This window comes from Pan troglodytes, chromosome 3 (assembly GCF_028858775.2).
Source record: "Pan troglodytes isolate AG18354 chromosome 3, NHGRI_mPanTro3-v2.0_pri, whole genome shotgun sequence".
Taxonomy (NCBI): domain Eukaryota; kingdom Metazoa; phylum Chordata; class Mammalia; order Primates; family Hominidae; genus Pan; species Pan troglodytes.
In genome coordinates this window covers 50,986,716-51,006,542 of record NC_072401.2, presented here as the reverse complement: position 1 = coordinate 51,006,542, position 19,827 = coordinate 50,986,716, and the positions used below count along the sequence as shown (strand labels likewise).

At 37.1% G+C, this 19,827-nt stretch overlaps 1 protein-coding gene and 1 long non-coding RNA gene across 2 annotated transcripts in view; one reads left to right on the top strand and one right to left on the bottom strand.

Moving 5' to 3' along the window:
- The window catches only part of LOC107974268 (uncharacterized), a 353,723-nt gene that overhangs the window by 158,254 nt on the left and 175,642 nt on the right, over positions 1-19,827 (top strand). The gene's annotated exons all lie outside the window — the stretch shown is intronic.
- The window catches only part of NAA11 (N-alpha-acetyltransferase 11, NatA catalytic subunit), a 264,061-nt gene that overhangs the window by 68,677 nt on the left and 175,557 nt on the right, over positions 1-19,827 (bottom strand). The window lies entirely within an intron of this gene.

The window sequence follows — 19,827 nt, the reverse complement described above, 5'->3', positions numbered from 1 at the left end:
GGCTGGTAATGGTGTTTTCTTTCCATATTTAGTGCTTCTTTCAGGAGCTCTTGTAAGGCAGGTCTGGTTGTAATGAATTCCCTCAGCATTTGCTTGTCTGAAAAGGATCTTATTTCTCCTTTGCTTAAGAAACTTAGTTTAGCTGGATCTGAAATTCTTGGTTGGAATTTCTTTTGTTTAAGAATGTTGAATATAGGCCTTCACTCTCTTCTGGCTTATAGGGTTTCTGTTGAGAGGTCCACTCTTAGTCTGTTGAGCTTTCCTTTGTGGTGATCTGTACCTTCTAACTGCCTTTAACATTTTTTATTTCATTTCAACCTTGGAAAATCTTATGATTATGTGTCTTTGGGATGATCTTCTTGTGAATTAATTTGCAGGGTTTCTCTGCATTTCCTGAATTTAAATGTTGGCCTCTCTAGCTAGGTTGGGGAAGTTCTCATGAATGATATCCTGAAATATGTTTTCCAAGTTGTTTCCATTCTCCCCATCTCTTTCAGGGACACCAGTGAGTCATAGGTTCAGTCTCTGTACATAATCCCATATTCTTTGCAGTTGTTTGTTCTCTTCATTCTTTTAAAATTTGTTCTTGTCTGATGCCTTATTTCAGAATCCCAGTCTTCAAGCTTGAGATTCTTTCCTCAGGCGATCTATTCTGCTGTTAATACTTGTGATTTCATTAGGAAACTTTTGTAGTGTGTTTTTCAGCTTTTTTAGGTTGGTTACATGATTTTCCATACTAATTGTTTTTTCCGCCAGCTCCTATATTGTTTTATTGTGATTCTTCGCTTCTGATATGGTTTGGCTGTGTCCCCACCAAAATCTCATCTTTAATTGTAGCTCCCATAATCCACATGTGTCATGGGAGGGACCCAGCGGGAGGTAATTGAATCATGGTGGTGGGTTTTTCCCATGCTGTTCTCATGATAGTGAATAAGTCTCATGAGATCTGATGGTTCATAAAATGCAGTTCCCCTGCACACACTCTCTTGCCTGCCACCATATAAGATGTGGTGTGCCTTTGCTCCTCCACCTTCTGCCATGATTGTGAGGCCTTCCCAACCATGTAAAACTGTGAGTTCATTAAACCTCTTTTTCTTTACAAATTACCCAGTCTCAGGTGAGTATTAGCAGTGTGAGAACAGACTCATACAGCTTTTTGGATTGGGTTTCATTGTACGCCTGAATCTTGATGATCTTCCTGTCTATTCATATTCTGAATTCCATTTCTGTAATTTCAACCATCTCAGCCCAGTTAAGAACTCTTGCTGGAGGACCAGTGTGAAAATTTGGAGAAAATAAGACATTCTGGCTTTTTTAATTGTCAGAGTTTTTGCATTGGTTCTTTCTCATCTTTGTGGGCTGAGTTCCTTCAATCTTTGAAGTTGCTCTTTTGGATTTTTTTTCTTTTATCCCATTGGATAATGTTGAGTGTTTGATTGATATATAAAATGGGTTCAGTTGATTGGCTTCATTACTGAAAGCTTTAGGATACCAAGGCTCAGCCCAGGACTCCTGAACTGCATGTTCTAACTTGGGGGAATAGTATCAGGCCCCATCTTTGATCTCTGGGTCCTCAAGGTTAGGAATCTGCTGTGCTGGAGGGGCTGAGGTACTCCTGGACTGCTGGTCATAGCACCCCAATTGGTGGTGCCAGCCAAAGCACTTCATAGGGCAGTGACAGTGGGATCTATCCTCACTCACATGTGCCAGTGGCAGTGCAGAAGGTGTCATGCTCATCAGCTGAAGCAGGGTTCTAGCAGGTGCAAGTGGTGTTGGCCTCCATGTGGGTGTTCACAGCAGCAGTGGTGACAGTATGGCACAAGGGATCAGGGGTTCTCACTGGTGACTGTGTGTACATCCACACTGGTGGTGATGTTAGCATGGGGACAGGGTGCTGGTGGGCACAGGGCTGTGTGTGCCTTTTGTGCATGTTCACACTGATGGCAGTACTGAGTTCTTTGTATGTTTTAGCTATTAACCCCTTATGAGATATATGTTTTATAAATATTTTCTTCCTTCCCAGAGGTTGCATTGTTGCTTTGTTAATTGTTTCCTTTGAGTGCAGAAATTTTTTATTTTAATGTAATGTCATTTGCATTTTGTTGTTTTGTTTTTATTGCCTGTGCTTTGGGGTCATATCAAAAAGATCATTGCCCAGACCAGTGTCATTAAGCTTTCATGCTAGGTTTTCTTCTAGTAGTTTTATGTGTTTTTATATTTTACATTTAAATCTTTAATCCATTTTGAGTTTATTTTTGTATATGGTGTGAGATAAGGGTCCAATTTTATTCTTTTGCATGTGGATATCCAATTTTTCCCAGCACCATTTAGTGAATAGACTATTCTTTTCTCATTGTGCATTCCTGGCAATATTGCTGAAGATCAATTGATCAAAAATATGTGGGTTTATTTCTGCAGTCTCTGTTCTATTGGTCTATATGTCCATCTTCATGCTGGTACTATGCTGTTTTATTTACTGTAGCTTTGTAATATATTTTGAAATCAGAAGGTGGGATGCCTTCAGCTTTGTTCTTTTTTCTCAAAATAAAAAATCCTTTTGAATTCAGGGTCCTTTGTTTATTTTATATTTGTAAAAAATGCCAGTGGAATTTTGTTAGGGATTTCGCTGAATCTTTAGGTCACTTTAGGTAGTTATAGACATTTAAACAATGTTAAGACTTCAAATTTATGAACATAGGATGTGTTTTTATTTGTATCTTCTTTAATTTCTTTAATATTTTATGTTTCAAGGTTTATGTGTTTCACCTCCTTAAATTTATTTCTATGTATTTGATTCTTTTTGATGCTGTTGTAAATATGCATTTTCTTAACTTTGTTTTTAAATACTTTATTATTAGGATACAGAACACAAATAATTTTTGTTTTTTATATATTGAACCATCCTTGTATCCCAGGGATAAATCCCACTTGATCATGGTGAATGGTGCTTTTAATGTGTTGTTGAATTGGTTTTCTCATATTTCATTGAAGATTTTTACATCTGTGTTCATCAGGGATATTAGCCTGTAGTTTGCTTTCCTTCTAGTGTCCTTATCTGTCTTTGATTGGTATCAGAGTAATGCTGTCTTCATAAAATAAATTTGGAAGTGTTCTCTCCACTTCAAGCTTTTATAGTGGTTTAAGAATAATTAATGGTAGTTTCTTTTGAGATAATTTATGAAATTTACCATTGAAGCCATCTAGTTCTGAGATTTTCTTTGTTGGTTTTTGATGACTTATTCAATCTCCTTACTGATAAATTATAGGTCTGTTCAGATTTTCTATTTCTTCATGATTCTGTCTTAGTAGGTAATATGTTTCTAAAAATGTATATTCATTTCCTCTAGGTTACCTTGTTACCAGATTAAAAATCGGCCATTATAAGTACAAAATATTTTATGTAAGCCCCATGGCAGCAACAAAGAAAATACTTATAGAACATACACAAAATATCGGAAAGGAATCAAAGTATTTTAATGCAAAAAATTAACAGAAACACAAAGGAAGACAGCAAGAGAGGGAAAGAGGGACAAAATAACTACAAGACAGACAAAGCAATGAACAAATTGGCAATAGTAAGTCCTCTATCATTCATTGCTTTAAATATAAATGGATTAAGCTCATCAAATACATAAAGTGGCTGAATGGATTAAAAAAGACATTTTATAATAATAATAAGATCAATTCACCAGGAAGATATAACAATTATATGTATAGATGCCCCCAACATCATTGCATCTAAATATATAAAGCAAACATTGATTGGTAGAACTGAAGGGAGATATAGAAAGCAGTATAATAACAGTAGGAGACTTCAATATCTCACTTTCAAGATATGCAAGATTATATTTGTGGATATGCAAGAGTGTATTTGTGGAATTATATTTGTGGAAATATGTGGAATTTAAACATATTTCAATTTTCTATGAAATATGTTTTCATATTCCCATATTCATATTCATATTTTCATATTTTCAGATTCATACTCCTTATTGATGTCATTGGAATTGAATAATACTATAGGAGTCATTGGAATTGAATAATACTATAGACTAAATGGGCTTAGTAGTCATATATCAAACATTCCACTTGACAGCAGTAGAATACATATTTTTCTAGGTGCACATGGAACATTCTCTGGAATAGATCACATATTAGGTCACAAAACAAGTCCTTAAAAGTTTAAGAAGACTGAAGTCAGACCATGTATTTTTTTCTGACTACAATAGAATGAAACTGGAAATCAATAGTGGAAGAAAAAGAAGAAAATTGAAATATGTTTAAATTCCACATATTTCCACAAATATAATTTCACATATATACTCTTGCATATCCAATGAGTCAAAGAAAAAATTAAAAGAGAAATTAGATCATATCTTGAGCAAATGAAAACATAAACACAACATATCAAAACTTATTGGATGCAGCAAAAGTAGTACTAAGAGGGACGTTTATAGCAATAAACACCTACATTAATAAATAAGATCTCAACCAAACTTTATACCTCAAGAAACTATAAAAAGAAAAATAATCTAAGCCCAAAATTAGCAGAAGGAGGAAATAATAAAGATCAGAGCAGAAATAAATAAAATAGAGAATAGAAAAACATTAAACTATAAGCTGTTTTTTAAAAATATAAGTTAGTTGACAAACCTTTAACAGAATGAAGAAAAAAGAGAAATTTCAAATAAAATCAGAATTGAAAGAGCAGACATTACAACTGATGTCACAGAAATATAAAGGATCATAAAAAACTACTATGAACAATTGTTTTATGTTTTAATCTTAACTAATTCATTTCAGTTTCCTTAGGTTTATTTTGCAGTTTTCTTTTTTTTAGTGTAAGTATTTTAGAGTGTATACATTTTTTTTCTGGCCTTTCAAAGGTGTAGATCAGATACTGGACAGTGTTGACTCAAATAAAATATTTTCTCCTTTCCCTTCAAGTAAATAGTCAGCTAGCTAACATCATTTGTAAATGCAGCAATGGTTTTCTTCCAAGACAAATGTTAAAATGAAGATACGTTATTTAGGTGGTACACCCATTACACCAGTAGCCACAAGTAGCCCAAATAAATGCATTCCTTTATTATATTAGCTTTAGAGATAAATATCTTGAAGAAACAGATTACTTGGCAATTGCTTCGTGACAGAGGTGCAGTAAAAAGCAGTGGTAAAATCTAGGCTCTGTTGTCAGGTTATCTGGTACTAATTTTGGCTCTCACATTTATTTTTCTGTGCAACTCTGGGCAAGTTAATTGACTTCACTAAGTCTCAGTTTTCTCATTTGTAAAATGTTTTTAGTATTGAATGAAGTAAGTCATTAAAGCACTTTGCACAGTATCTGGCACAAAGTAAATATTTAATTAATCTATTATTACAATATCCCAAGGAAACGAAAATTTCCAGACAATCTGGAGAGGACTCGCCAGCATTCAGAAGTAGCTGGGAGACACTTGGGGAGAATGTGCCATGGGTAAAGACATTCTCTGACCCTTCTTCTCCTGGCTCAGTAATAGGTTAGGCTTCTTTCTTATATGTAGTCCTGATACTCCCATTTGTTCTCTTAATATTCCTCACATTTTAAACTAATTAATCCTCTCTCTTCTTGGCTACATTTTAAATTCTATGAGGCCAAAGGCCATATGTATCATACTGACCTCTCTATCCCTGGCATCTATAATAGTATGGATAATCAATAAATATTTCTGAAATAGTCAATGAATGAATGGGTGAATAAACCTTGAATGCTTCAACCACTTCACATTTTTAATTAAACTATTTATTTTGAGGTAATTATCGATTCACATACAGTTGTAAGAAATTATAGAGAAATTCCCTTATACCTCTTACTCAGAGTCCTCAATGATATTATCTTACAAAACTGTAGCACAATATCACAACTGAGATACTTGGCTTTGAAATCTTGAAGTGCAGTGTCGGCTAGGTATATTAGAATCAAAATGTCTCTTTTACCTCTAGCAAATTCTGAGCAGCGTTTTTCAGGTTTGCACACCTGGAGCTACAAGGCCAGGACCCAGGTCTGTATGCTGAACTGGCTGACCACCATGCTCTTTGCATGCCCAGGGTCGAATATTGAGAGGTAGCATTGATTTCTTCTAATACATTTGAAGGCTTTCAAAGGACTTAATAGGAAAGATCTTTTTAATGTGACTGATATTTTAAAATATGTGTTCTCTTTTTTTTTCAGGGCTTCCCGTAGTAGTCAGATATATTGGCCTGAAGTGAAAGGGATTTAGTTTCAATGTTCTGCATATGGCAGATCAGTTATCTCAGCACCATTTATTGACTCCCAGCACAATAGGGAGTATTTTCCCCATTGTTTGCTATTGTCAACTTTGTCAAAGATCAGGTGCTTGTAGGTATTTGGCTTTATTTCTGGGTTCTCTATTCTGTTCCATTGGTACATGTGTCTCTTTTTGTATTAGTACCATGCTGTTTTTGTCATTTTGGTTATTGTAGCTTCATAGTACAGTTTAAAGTTGGGTAGTGTGATGCTTTTAGGTTTGTTCTTCTTGCTTAGATTGCTTTGGCTATTTGGGCTCTTTTTTGATTTCATATGAATTTTAGAATAGATTTTTCTAGTTCTGTGAAAAAATAATATTGGAAGTTTGATAGGAATAGCATTGTATCTGTCAGTTGCTTTGGGCAGTATGGCCATTTAAACAATATTGATTCTTCCTATCCATGAGCATGGAATGTTTTTCTATTTTTTTGTGTGTCATCTGATTTCTTTGAGCAGTGTTTTGCAATTCTCATTGTAGAGATCTTTCACCTCCTTGGTAAGCTGTAGTCCTAGGTATGTTATCCTTTGTGGCTGTTTTTTGTAGGATTGTATACTTGATGTGGCTCTGACCTTGGATGTTATTGGAATATAGAAATGTAATAATTTTTGTACATTGATTTATATCCTGAAACTTTACTGAAGTCATTTATGAGTTCTAGAAGCCTTCTGGCAGAGTCTTCAGGATTTTCTAGGTAAAGAAGCCTATTGTTCATGAAGAAAGATAGTTTGACTTCTTCTTTTCCTATCTGGATGCTTTTTTTCTTTCCTTCTCTTGCCAGGTTGCTCAGGCTAGGCCTTCCAGTATTACATTGAATAACAGTGGTGAGATTAGGCATTTTTTTTTTGTTCCAGTTCTCAGGGGGACTGCTTCCAGCTTTTGCCTGTTTAGTATGATGTTAGCTGCAGGTTTGTCATATATGCCTCTTATTATTTTGAGGTATGTTCTTTCAATGCTTAATTTGTTGAGTGTTTTTAACATGAAGAGATGTTGAATTTTATCAGAGGCCTCTCCTGCATCCATTGAGATGATCATGTGATTATTAATAAAATTTTGTTTATGTAGTGAAACTCATTTATTTATTTGTTTACATTAAACTAATTATTTATTCACGTTAAACCAATCTTACATTGGAATAAAGCATACTTGATCGTGATGAATTAACTTTTTGATGTCTGTTGAATTTAGTTTGCTAGTATTTTGTTGAGGATTTTTGTGTCTGTGTTCATCAGGGATATTGCCCTGAAGTTTTCTTTTTTTTGTTGTGTCTCTGCCAGTCTTTGGTATCAGAATGATTCTGGCTTCATAGAATGAGTTAGGGAGAAGTCCTCCTCCTCTTTTTTTTTTCTTTTTTCTTTTTTCTTTTTTTTTTTTAAGAATAACTTCAGTAGGATTGGTACTAGCTCTTTTACATCTTGTAGAATTTGACTGTGAATCCATCTGATACAGGCCCTTTATTGGTTGGTAGGGTTTTTATTACAGATTCACATTTGAAACTTGCTATTATTTTGTGCAGGACTTTAATTTCTTCCTGGTTCAATTTTGGGAAGCCATGTGTTTCCAAAAATAGGTCAATTTCTTCTAGGTTTTCTAGTTTGTGTGCATAGAGGCATTCATAATAGTCTCTAAAGACTTTTTGTATTTCTTTGGGGTCAGTTGTAATGTCACCTTCATTGTTCCTGTTTGGGTTTATTTGGGTTCTCCCTTTTTTTCTTTATTAATCTAGCTAGCAGTCTATCAGTCTTGTTTAATCATTTGAAGAACCAACTTTAGGTTCTGTTGATCTTTTATGTGGATTTTCATGTATCAATTTCATTCAGTTCAGCTCTGATTTTGATTCTTTCTTTTCTTCTGCTAGCTTTGGGGTTGGTTTGCTTTTGTTTTTCTAATTCCACTAGGTGCGCCATTAGGTTGTTAATTTGAGATCTTTCTAACTTCTTGATATAGGTGTTTGGTGCTATAAACTTTTCTCTTAAGACTGCTTTAGCTGTTTCCAAAAGATTCTGGTATGTTGTGTCTGTTTTCATTAGTTTCAAAGAATTTTTTTTTGTTTTTGCCTTAATTTAATTATTTACTCAAAAGTCATTCAGGAGCATGTTGTTTAACTTCCATGTTATTGTACAGTTTTGATAGATCTTGGTATTGATTTCCTTTTTTCTGTATTGTGGTCTGAGAGTATTGTTGGTTTGATTTTAATTTTTAAAAATCTGTTGGGACTCGCTTTGTGGCTGAGCATGTGGTACAACTTAAAGCACATGCTGTGTAGAAGGTAACAATGAATATTCTGTTGTCTTTTGATGGGGTATTCTGTAGATGTCTATTAGTCCAATTGGTCAAGTGTTGAGTTTAGGTCCAGAATATCTTTGTTAATTTTCTGCCTCAATGGCCTGTTTAACACTGTTAGTGTGGTGTTGAAGTCCGCCATTATTATTGTGCAATTGTCTAAGTCTCTTCATAGGTCTCTAAGAACTTGGTTTTTGAATCTGGGGGCTCCAATGTTGGATGCCTATACATTTAGGATAGTTAAGTCTTCTTGGTGGATTCAGCCCTTTATTATTGTATAATGTTCTTCTTTGTACTTTTTGATCATTGTTGGATTAAAGTTTGCTTTATCTCATATAAGAATAGCAACCCCTACTCTTTTCTGTTTTCTGTTTGCCTGATAGATCTTTCTCGATTCCTTTACTTTGAAACTGTAGGTGTCTCTTGAAGATAGCAGACAGTTGAGTCTTGTTTCTTTTCCAACTTGACACTATATGCCTTTTAAATGCGGGATTTTGACCACACATCTACAACCGTATGATCTTTGACAAACATGACAAAAACAAGCAATGGAGAATAGATTGCCTATTCAATAAATGGTGCTAGGGAAACTGGCTAGCCATATGCATAAAACTGAAACTGAACCCCTTCCTTACACCATACACAAAAATTAACTCAAGATGGATTAAAGATTTAAATGTAAAACCCAAAACTATAAAAACCCATTGCCCATTCAGGACATAGGCATGGGCAAAGATTGCATGACAAAACATCAAAAGCAATTGGAACAAAAGCAAAAATTGACTAAGGAGATCTAATTAAACTAAAGACCTCTGCATAGCAAAATAAACTATTATAAGAGTGAACAGACAACCTACAGAATAGGAGAAAATTTTTGCAATCTATCCATCTGACAAAGGTCTAATATCCAACGATCTTAAACAAATTTACAAGAAATGAACAAACAACCCCATTAAAAAGTGGGCAAAGGACATGAACAGGTATTTTTCAAAAGAAGTCATTTATGTGGCCAAAAAACATATAAAAAAAGCTCAACATCACTGATCATTAGAGAAATGCAAATCAAAACCACAATGAGATACATCTCACACCAGTTAGAAAGCGAATATTAAAAAAGTAAAAAAAAAAACAAAAAAAAAACCAAAAAACCAGATGCTGGCAAAGTTGCAGAGAAATAGAAACACTTTTACACTGTTGGTGGGAATGTAAATTAGTTCAACCATTGTGGAAGACAGTGTGGTGATTCCTCAAAGACCTAGAACCAGAAATACCATATAACCCAGCAATCCTATTACTGGGTATATACACAAAGGAGTATAAATCATTTTATTATAAAGGTACGTGCACGCATATGTTTATTACAGCACCATTCACACTAATAAAGACATAGAATCAACCCAAATGCCTATCAATGATAGACTGGATAAAGAAAATGTGGTACATATAAACCATGGAATACTATGCAGCCATAAAACGGAAGGAGATTGTGTCCTTTGCAGTGACATCGATGAAGCTGGAAGCCATTATTTTCAGCAAACTAACACAGGAACAGAAAACTAAACACCACCTGTTCTCACTTATAAGTGGGAGCGGAACAATGAGAACACATGGACACAGGGAGGGAACAACACACACTGGGGCCTCTGGTGAGGGGGAAGGGAGAGCATCAGGATAAATAGCTAACGCATGCGGGGCTTAATAGCTAGGTGATAAGTTGACAGGTGCAGCAAATCACCATGACACACATTTACCTATGTAACAAACCTGCACATCCTGCACATGTATTCTGCAACTTAAAATTAAATTAAATTAAAAATTAAAAAATAGGCCAGGCGTGGTGGCTCATGCCTGTAATCCCAGCACTTTGGGAGGCTGAGGCAGGCAGATCATGAGGTCAGGAGATCGAGACCATCCTGGCGAACATGGTGAAACCCCGTCTCTACTAAAAAAAAATATATATATATATATAAATTAGCCGGGCGTGGTGGCGGGCGCCTGTAGTCCCAGCTACTCAGGAGGCTGAGGCAGGAGAATGGTGTGAACCCGGGAGGTGGAGCTTGCAGTGAGCCGAGATCATGCCACAGTACTCCAGCCTGGGATACAGAGTGAGACTCCGTTCCCCCCCCCCAAAAAAAGAAAAAGAAAAAAGAAAAAAATAAATAAATAAATGGGGCATTCTTCTTGTTTACCTTCAGGGTCAATATTAATATGTGATGATTTTATCCTGTCATTATGCTGTTACCTGGTTTTCATGTAGACTTTGTTGTATAATTGCTTCATAGTGTCAATGGGGTGTGCGCTTAAGTGTGCTTTTTTCAGGGCAGATATCATTCTTTCATTTCCATGTTTAGCACTTCTTTTAGGACTTCTTGTAGGGCAGGTGTAGTGGTAACAAATTTCCTTAGCATTTGCTTGTTTGAAAAGGATCTTATTTCTTTTTCGCTTATGAAGCTTAGTTTGGCTGAATATAAAATTTATGGTTGGATTATTTTTTTCTTTAAGAATGCAGAATGTAGGATCCAAATCTTGTCTGACATAAAGGGTTTCTGCTGAAAGTTCTACGATTAGCCTGTTGGAAGTATTACTATTCCCTTTGTAAGTGAACAGCCCCTGTTCTCTATCTGCCTTAATTTGTTTTTAATATTTCAATAGGTTTTTGGGGAACAGGTACTGTTTGGTTACATGAATAAGTTCTTTAGTGGTGACTTCTGAGGTTTTGGTGTGCTCATCACCAAGCAGTGAAATCTAGAAGAAAATCTAGGCAATACCATTCAGGACATAGGCATGGGCAAAGATTTTATGGGTATTCATTTTATAAATTTGGGAGCTCCATTGTTAGGTGCATATATATTTAGGATTGTAATATTTTTCTGTTGAACTAGTTATTTTATCATTATATAGTGTCTCTCTTTGCCTTTTTTAACTGCTGTTGCTTAAAAATGTATTTCATTTGATATAAGAATAGCTACTCCTGCTCCCTTTTGGTGTCTATTTGCAGGGAATATCTTTTTCTACCCCTTTAAGTTTATGTGAGTCCTTATGTATCAGGTAAGTCTCTTCAAGACAGCAGACACTTGGTTGGTGAATTCTTATCCATTCTGTCATTCTGTATTTTTTAGGTGGAGCTGCAGTATTGTAGGGAAGACACAAGCTTGCCCTAGTGTCAGGTGGTGGCTAGGGCCGTAGAGGTCCCAAGAGATGATGTCCTTTGTCTTTGGCTACCAGGGCCAGTAGAGAAAGACCATCAGGTGGGAGCAGGGTTAGGTGTGTCTGAGGTCAGACTCTCCTTGGGCAGGACTTGCTGCAGCTGCTGTTGGGGATGGGGGTGTGATTCCCAGGCCAATAGAGTTATGTTCCCAGGTGGATTATGGCTGCTTCTGCTGTGTCACACAGGTAGCTAAAGAAGTGGGGAAAAGCCAGCAGCCACATGCCTCATCCAGCTCCCATGCAGCCCATAGCCCAAAAGACTGGTCTTACTCTCACCATGGCCCCACAACAGCACCAAGTTTACTTCCAGGCAGCTGGTGAGCAGGGCTAAGAGCTCGTGCCAGGGTACAAACCTCCCAGCTGAGAAAGAAAGCCGACTCACAGTTCCTCAGCTGTCCCACAGAACCTGCAGCAGCAACCCACCTTCTTCAAAAGGGTCTGCAGATTCTCTCAACTTTCTTGGTATGTACTTGTGGTAGCTCTTGTAGCAAAAGTTCACGATGTGGGTCTCTACACGCTGCTCTGTCTGTCCGAGTGGGAGCTGCAAGTTAGTCCTGTCTCCTATCTGCCACTTTTCCCCTTTTTTCTCTAGCTGCTTTTAGATTTTTTCTTTCATGTTGACCTTGGAGATTCTGATGACTGTGTGTTATGGGGATGGTCATCTTGCATAGCATCTTGCAGGGGTTCTCTGAATTTCTTGAATTTGCAGGTCAATTTCTCTACTGAGATTGGGAAAAATTTTATGGGTGGACTGTATCCTTAATTATGTTTTCCAGGTTACTTGCTCTCTCTCCTCTTTCAGGAATGCCCATGAGTTGTAGGCTTGATGTCTTTACATAATACCATATTTCTTGGAGGTTTTGCTCATTTTTATAATTCTTTTTTCTTCATTTTTGTCTGCCCATGGTGCTTTAAAGGCGCATTCTTCCAACTCTGAGATTTTTCCTCAGCTTGGTCTATTATGTTGCTATGGCTTCCAGTTCTATTTTTAAATTTATGTAGCAAATTTTTCACTTCCAGAAATTTAGTGTTTTTTTCCTTAAAATGGTTATGTCATCTTTGAATGTTTGGATCATCTTACTGTTTTCCTTGGATTGGGTTTCAACCTTCTCTTGTATATCAATGAGTTTCCTCACCATCCAGATTCTGAATTCTATGTCTAAAATTTTAGTCATTTCAATCTGATTAAGAACAATTGCCAGGAAGCTAATGTGATTGTTTGGAGGTAAGAAGACACTCTGGCTTTTAGAGTTGCCTGAGTTCTTACACTGGTTCTTTCTCATCTGTGAGTGCTGATGTTCCTTTATCCTTTGAAGTTACTGTCCTTTGGGTGGAGCTTTTGATTTTATGGTCTTTCTTGTCCTTGAGGGATTGACTATGGTGCAAGTTGTTTATAGTTGAGTGACTTTGCTTCTGGATGCTTTCAGAGGGTCTAGGCTCAGTTCCATACTCCTGGGCTGCATTCTCTAACCCTGGGTCTACAGCTTTGTCCTCTGGTCCCTCGAGGTCAAGTCCTACCTGGGCTGGAGTGGCCAAGTTATTCCAGTACTGCTGGCAACAGCATTCTTGGGGGGATGGTGTGGGAGCCGTGGGCATAAATTCTTTGATGGTGGCAGGGTGGCACCACAGGTGGGAGTTGTTCTTGAGGTGGGTGCTGTGGATGGGAGGCATTCCAGAAGGGCCACTGCAGGTGCTCCAGTTGGGGCAGCAGGGGTGATGCTGGTGGGAGGCACTTGGGTGGAAGGCCACCCGGGGTGGAGGTTGTTGTGGGGTGAAGTGCACTGAAGGGGTGGCAGTGGCACTGTAGAAAAATGTGCTTTGAAGTGGTGTTGGTGGAGTTTCAGGCAAACATGTTTTAGTGGGAGGCTGTCAGCAAAAGTGCTCTGTTGAGGCAGTGAGGCCTGCGGCAGAATCACTGTGGTGATGTCTGCTGGGAAAAGTGCTCCAGCAGGGTAGCTGAGGCTGTGCTGCATGCAGTCACGGCCAGGCAGTGACTCTGGGAGTAGCTGGCAGACAGCAGGTTCCACAGGTCACTCTCCATGGTCCTGCAACAAAGACAGCCCTGCTGTTTCCAGGTCTAGCAACTTACACAGGTCAGAGCCACCCCATTTTTAGGGAGCTTTTCAGGGCCTGGAATGTGTCCACGTACTTGGCAGCCCTGTGCAGGGTTCCCAGCTTTTGGGTCATCTCTCTTCCACTTCCTCTTATCTTCTCCTTCAGTTCCAGCATCTGGGTCATCTGTCTACCCTCTCTCAGTTTATTCTCTCAGATGGTCTACTTGGTGTATGCTGGTTTGCCTGATACTCTGGTCTGTCTCAGTGGGAGGCAACTTGTCTTTTTTTGTTGTTGCTGTTGTTTTTAATTGGAGAATGTTGTTAGAAGCCAAGATCTGGGTATAAGGTGTGCTTGTTGCTATTGGAATGTCATTTACTTTAGGCCCTCTCAGTTGACAGAAGAAATATATGTCTGTAAATATGTATGTAGCTCTATCCATATTAAATTATATGCATTCATATATATTTATATGAAATTATATATATTCTTGGTAATGTCTGCAACACTAATTCATTACCACGTGAATTATTCTAGCTCCTCTGCTTGCTATATCTATAAATTCCTACTCCATCAGTGAGAAATCAGCCTCCTGCCTTTCATCCATTTAATTACTTATTCAGTTCCAGAATACAGGCATATTTTAGAAATATTGCAGTTTTTTTCCAGACCACTGCAGTAAAGTGAATATTGTAATAAAGTGAGTCACATGAATTTTTTTATTTTTCAGTGCATATCAAGGTTATGTTTACATTACACTATATTCTATTAAGTGTGCAATAGCATTATGTCCATAAAAACAATCTACATATCTTAATTAAAATCATTTCTTGCTAAGAAATGCTAGTGGTCATCTGAGCCTTTGGTGAATTGTAATATTTTTGCTGATGGAGGATTTTGCCTCAATTTTGATAATTGTAGACTGATGACGGTAGTTGTTACTGAAGGCTGGAGTGGCTGTGGCAATTTCTTAAAGTAAGACTACAGTGGACTAGCACACAGCTTGTGGCTGCAATCCCAACTACTCTGGAGTCTGAGGCAGGATCTCGTAAGGGCAGGAGTTTGAGACCAATCTGGACAACATAGTGATACCCTGTCTCTCAAAAATAAATATAAAAAATTAGCTGCACATGGTGGCACACACCTGTAGTCCCAGCTACTCAGGACAGAATGAAATGCTGTTTCTTAAAAAGAAAAAAAGACTAAAATAACATTTGCCACATTGATTGACTCTTCCTTTTATAAAAATTTCTCTGTAGCATGTGATACTGTTTGATAGCACTTTAACTATAGTAGAACTTCTTTTAAAATTGTAGCCAATTCTCTGACACCCTGCTGCTGCTGCTTTATCAACTAAGTTTGTGAAATAGTCTAAATTATTTGTTGTCATTTCAGCAGTGTTTGCCAGGCATCTTTACTAGGAGTAGATTCCATCTCAAGAAAACACTTTTTTTGCTCATCCATAAGAAGCAACTCCTCTTCCATTAAAGTTTTATCATGAGATCTCAGCAATGCAGTCATATCTTCTGGCTCTACTTTTAATTCTAGTTCTCTTGTTATTTCTACCACGTATGCAGTTCCTTCCTCCACTGAAGTTGTGAACCCCTCAAAGCCATCTGTGAGAGCTGGAATCACCTTCTTCCAAACTCCTGTTAATGCTGATATTTTGACCTTCTTCCATAAATCACAAATGTCCTTAATATCATCTAAAAATGGTGAATCCTTTCCAGAAGGTTTTCAATTTACTTTTCCCAGATCCACTAAAATAGTCACTATCTTTTGGCAGCTAAAGCCTTCCAAAATTTATTTCTTAAATAATAAGATTTTAAAGTCAACATTATTCCTTGACCAATGGGGTGAAGAATGAGTGTTGTGTTAGCAGACATGAAAACAACATTCATCTTCTTGTACATCTCCATTAGCACTCTTGAGTGACCAGGTGCAGTGTTACGTGCAGTAATATTTTAAAAGAAATCTTTTTTTTTTCCTGAGGAGTAGGTCTCAACAATAGGCTTAAAATATTTAGTAAACCATGCTGTAAACAGATGTACTCTAATCCAGACTTTGTTGTTTCATTTATAGACAACAGGTAAAGTAGATTTAGCATAATTCTTAAGGGCTCAGGATTTTTGGAATGGTAAATGAGCACTGGTTTCAACTTAAAGTTACCAGCTGCATTAGCCCCTAACAAGGGAGTTGTCTTGTACCTTGAAGCTTTGAAGGCAGGTGTTGATTTCTCCTCTCTAGCTATAAAAGTCCTAGATGGCATCTTCTTTCAATAGAAGGCTGTTTTGTCTACATTAAAAATCTGTTTTCTAATGCAGCCACCTTCACCAATTATCTTAGCTAGACTTTCTGGATAACTTGCTGCAAGCTCTATATCAGCACTTGCTGCTTAACCTTGAACTTTTCTACTGTGGAGATGATGTATTTTCTTGAACTTCGTAAAGCAACCTCTGCTAGCTTCAAACTTTTCTTCTGCAATTTCCTCACCTCTCTCAGCCTTCATAGAATTGAAGAGATTTAGGGCCTTGCTTTGGATTAGTCTTTTACTTAAGGAAAAGTTGTACCTGGTTGAATCTTCTAGACAGAGCACTTAAACTTTCTCCATATCAACAACAGAGCTGTTTTGCTTTCTTATCATTTCTGTGTTCACTGGAGTAGCACTTTTAATTTTCTTCAAGAACTTTTCCTTTGCATTCCCAACTTAGCTAACTATTGGCACAAGAGGCCTAGCTTTCAGCCTATCTCAGGTTTCAACATACCTTCCTCACTAAGCTTAGTAATTTCTAGCTTTTGATTTAAAGTGAGAAGTGTGGGACTCTTCCTTTTACTTGAACAATTAGAGATCATTGTAGGGTTATTAATTAGCCAAATTTAAATAATGTTGTGTCTCAGGAAATAGAAATGCCAAGGCAAGAGAGAAAGAGATTAGGAAATGGCTGGTCAGTAAGCAGTCAGAACACAAACATTTATAAATTGTTTGCCATCTTACATGGGTGCAGTTCATGGCCTCTCAAAACAATTTTGATAGTAACATCAAAGATCACTGATCACAGATAACTAAAAAACTGAAAAAGTTTGAAATATTGCAAGGATTACCAAAATGTGACACAGACACAAAGTGTGCATATGCGGTTGGAAAAATGGTGCTGATAGACTTGCTTGATGCGGGATTACCAAAAACGTTCAGTTTGTAAAAACTATAATATCTGTGAAGCACGATAAAGTGAAGTGCAATAAAATGGGGCATGTCCATACTTGTGTAGCAGTATCAGCATCATTAATTCTTACACCTGTGAGAAACAATTTTATCAACCAAAGTACATTGCTTGTGTGCAATTTCTGTTGCATTCCGCCTTATAAATACTCTTTTCCAGAGTTACTTAGGTCAGTACTTCTTCTCCCACCTTCTTGAATGAGGTTGTTTTATATACTTCTATTACAGTTATACCCTCTTGTCACAGTCTTCATTCCTTCCTGAGGTTCCTTAATCTAAGTGATTGTTTTAAAAAACTTGGCTATATTAAGGTTCACCCTTTGTGCTGTCGAGTTTTATGGATTTTGACAAATGCTTAGTTCACGTGTTTATTCATCATTACAGTATCATACAGAATAGTTTCACTGCCCTAATATAGCTCCTGCATTTTATCTCTTTAACGCCCCTCCCCCGACAAATTCTTGGAAACTGCTGTTTATAATTTTACCTTTTCCACAATGTTGTATAATTGGAATCACATAGCTTTTTCAGACCAATTTCTTTCAGTTAAAAATATGCATTTAAAATGTATCTGTATATTTTTGTGACTTGATAGCTCATTTGTTTTTAATCACTAAATAATATTATATTGTAAGGATATACCACAGTTTGTTTATTCATTCACCTATTGACAGATATCTTGGTTGTTTCCAGCTTTTGGGAATTAAGTTTAAAGCTATAATTCCTGTGCAGGTTTTTATGTGGGCATAAATTTTCAAATTAAATAGGTAAATATCTAGGAGTGATTGCTGGATAATATAATAAGTGGCACGATCATGGCTCACTGCAGCCTCGACCTCCCAGGCTCAAGCAATTTTCCCACCTTAGCCTCCTAAGTAGCTGGGACTGCATGCATGTGCCACCACACCTGGCTGATTTTTGTAGAGACAGGATTTTGTCATGTTGCCCAGGCTGGTATCGAACTCCTGAGCTCAGGCACCCCACCTGCCTTAGCCTCCCAAAGTGCTGGTATTATAGGGATGAGCCACTGTGCTAGGCCCCTACTTTGTGTTGTTAAAAGTACAATGTTTTTAAACAATTTTCCCAAATTACTCTTGTGACAGAATAAGTTATAGAATTATTGTTTAATGGTTAACTGCACAGGCTCTGGAAGTGGAAGGCTTGGGTTCAAGTCTAGATTCTATAATTTACTAAGTACATGATTTTTAAGCCTGTCAGGTAATCTCTCTATACTTCAGTTTCCTCCCTTATAAACTGTGAATTATAGTATCTCTTAGTTACTGTGAGGATTAAATTAGATAATGTGTTTGGCACAGAGTAAGAAGTTAATTGTCTTTTTTTTCTTTCAATACTCTAGATTCATTTGAAAGGAACTCTCTATTCTTTCTCTTTCCTCTGTCACCTACGATAGCAACCAGGTCTTTACTTCTAAAGTCCAGCTTCTTAGCAAGGGTAGGGAAACTGTGATGGCAGAAAGGGCTTAATACTTCTTTATGTCCCAGTGCCATTAAATGAATTAAAAGTGGATTATCCAAGAAAGGAATCTACCCAAGAGGTTGATGAGAGGGTGGCTTAAACCTAGAGGATGTTATTCTGTGTGGCAGGCTTATTACTTACTGACCTATACAAGGTTTCTGTGTAAATTAGAAAAAGGTTCACTCTGGGCAGATGCAGCCCAGGACAAAGGCACAACCTTAGCCAGTAGAGCATAGCTAGATTCCAGTCCTCCACTGGCCACTTATGCTAGGTTCTATTGTTCAGTGTCCACACTACACAACTATAAATGTCATCTCTGCCTGGTAGATGGAAGGGAGGATTGTGGGTTCCATATGGGACAAACACATGGATCAAGTCCATTGGAACACAGCATCTCAGAAATGCTAGAACATCTATCCCATGGAATTATTGTGGGAAAACAGGAAATGATGTCTCTAAGTACTGGGCTTTGAGAAAAAAAAATGATGCCACCAGCAAAGCCATCTGCCATGGCTGACATAAGGATCATGTTGTCCTAGCAAGAAAGCTAAGCAAGTGAGAACACTGCAGACAGAATAAAAAATTGGGTGGATAGTGAAAAACCAGTCTGAACAAGGCACAGAGTCACCATATGAAGAAAAGGTAAAGTTGAGACTGAGAGTCTTCTCTTGTGATACACCTAAGTTTTTAAGACTCTCTCATATGATGTTAGAAAAATGAAAGGTGCCCCCAAAGAATGCTGATTGGAATTCCTGTAAACTTTAGATGAGGAAAATGTATGATGGAAAACAAAGATAAATAGGAAGTTTCTTTCATCCAAGTATTACACCTTAGTATAAGGAAAATATGGACATACATATTTTAAGCAGTCTGTATGAATCCAATGTGCAGTATTTGCCTGCACAGACAAGTTGAGTTCCCCTAAAACTCTACTTCGGCTTTCTCCAAAGTATTGTCATTTCTAAGTTACTGGAATCCTTCCTTAAGCTTCTTGCTCAGTGGGAAGTGTAATGCAAATATTTTCAGATGAGTCACCTCCCTTTATAAATGGTTCCTTAATATTTTGACTGTCTAGTTGGGAGCCTGTCAAAGCAAGGGTGTCTCATAGATTGTCAGGGGATAGAGGGGATAGACATAGGATATCTTACTTTTCTATAAAATGGTCAGACACCCAACTCTAGCTGAAAGTGTCAGGAATTTTATTATTCCCATAATCTATTTTTAATTCTATTATATAAATATATTTTAAATGGAGAAAGTTTTATTTCATTTTAAGCAAAGATA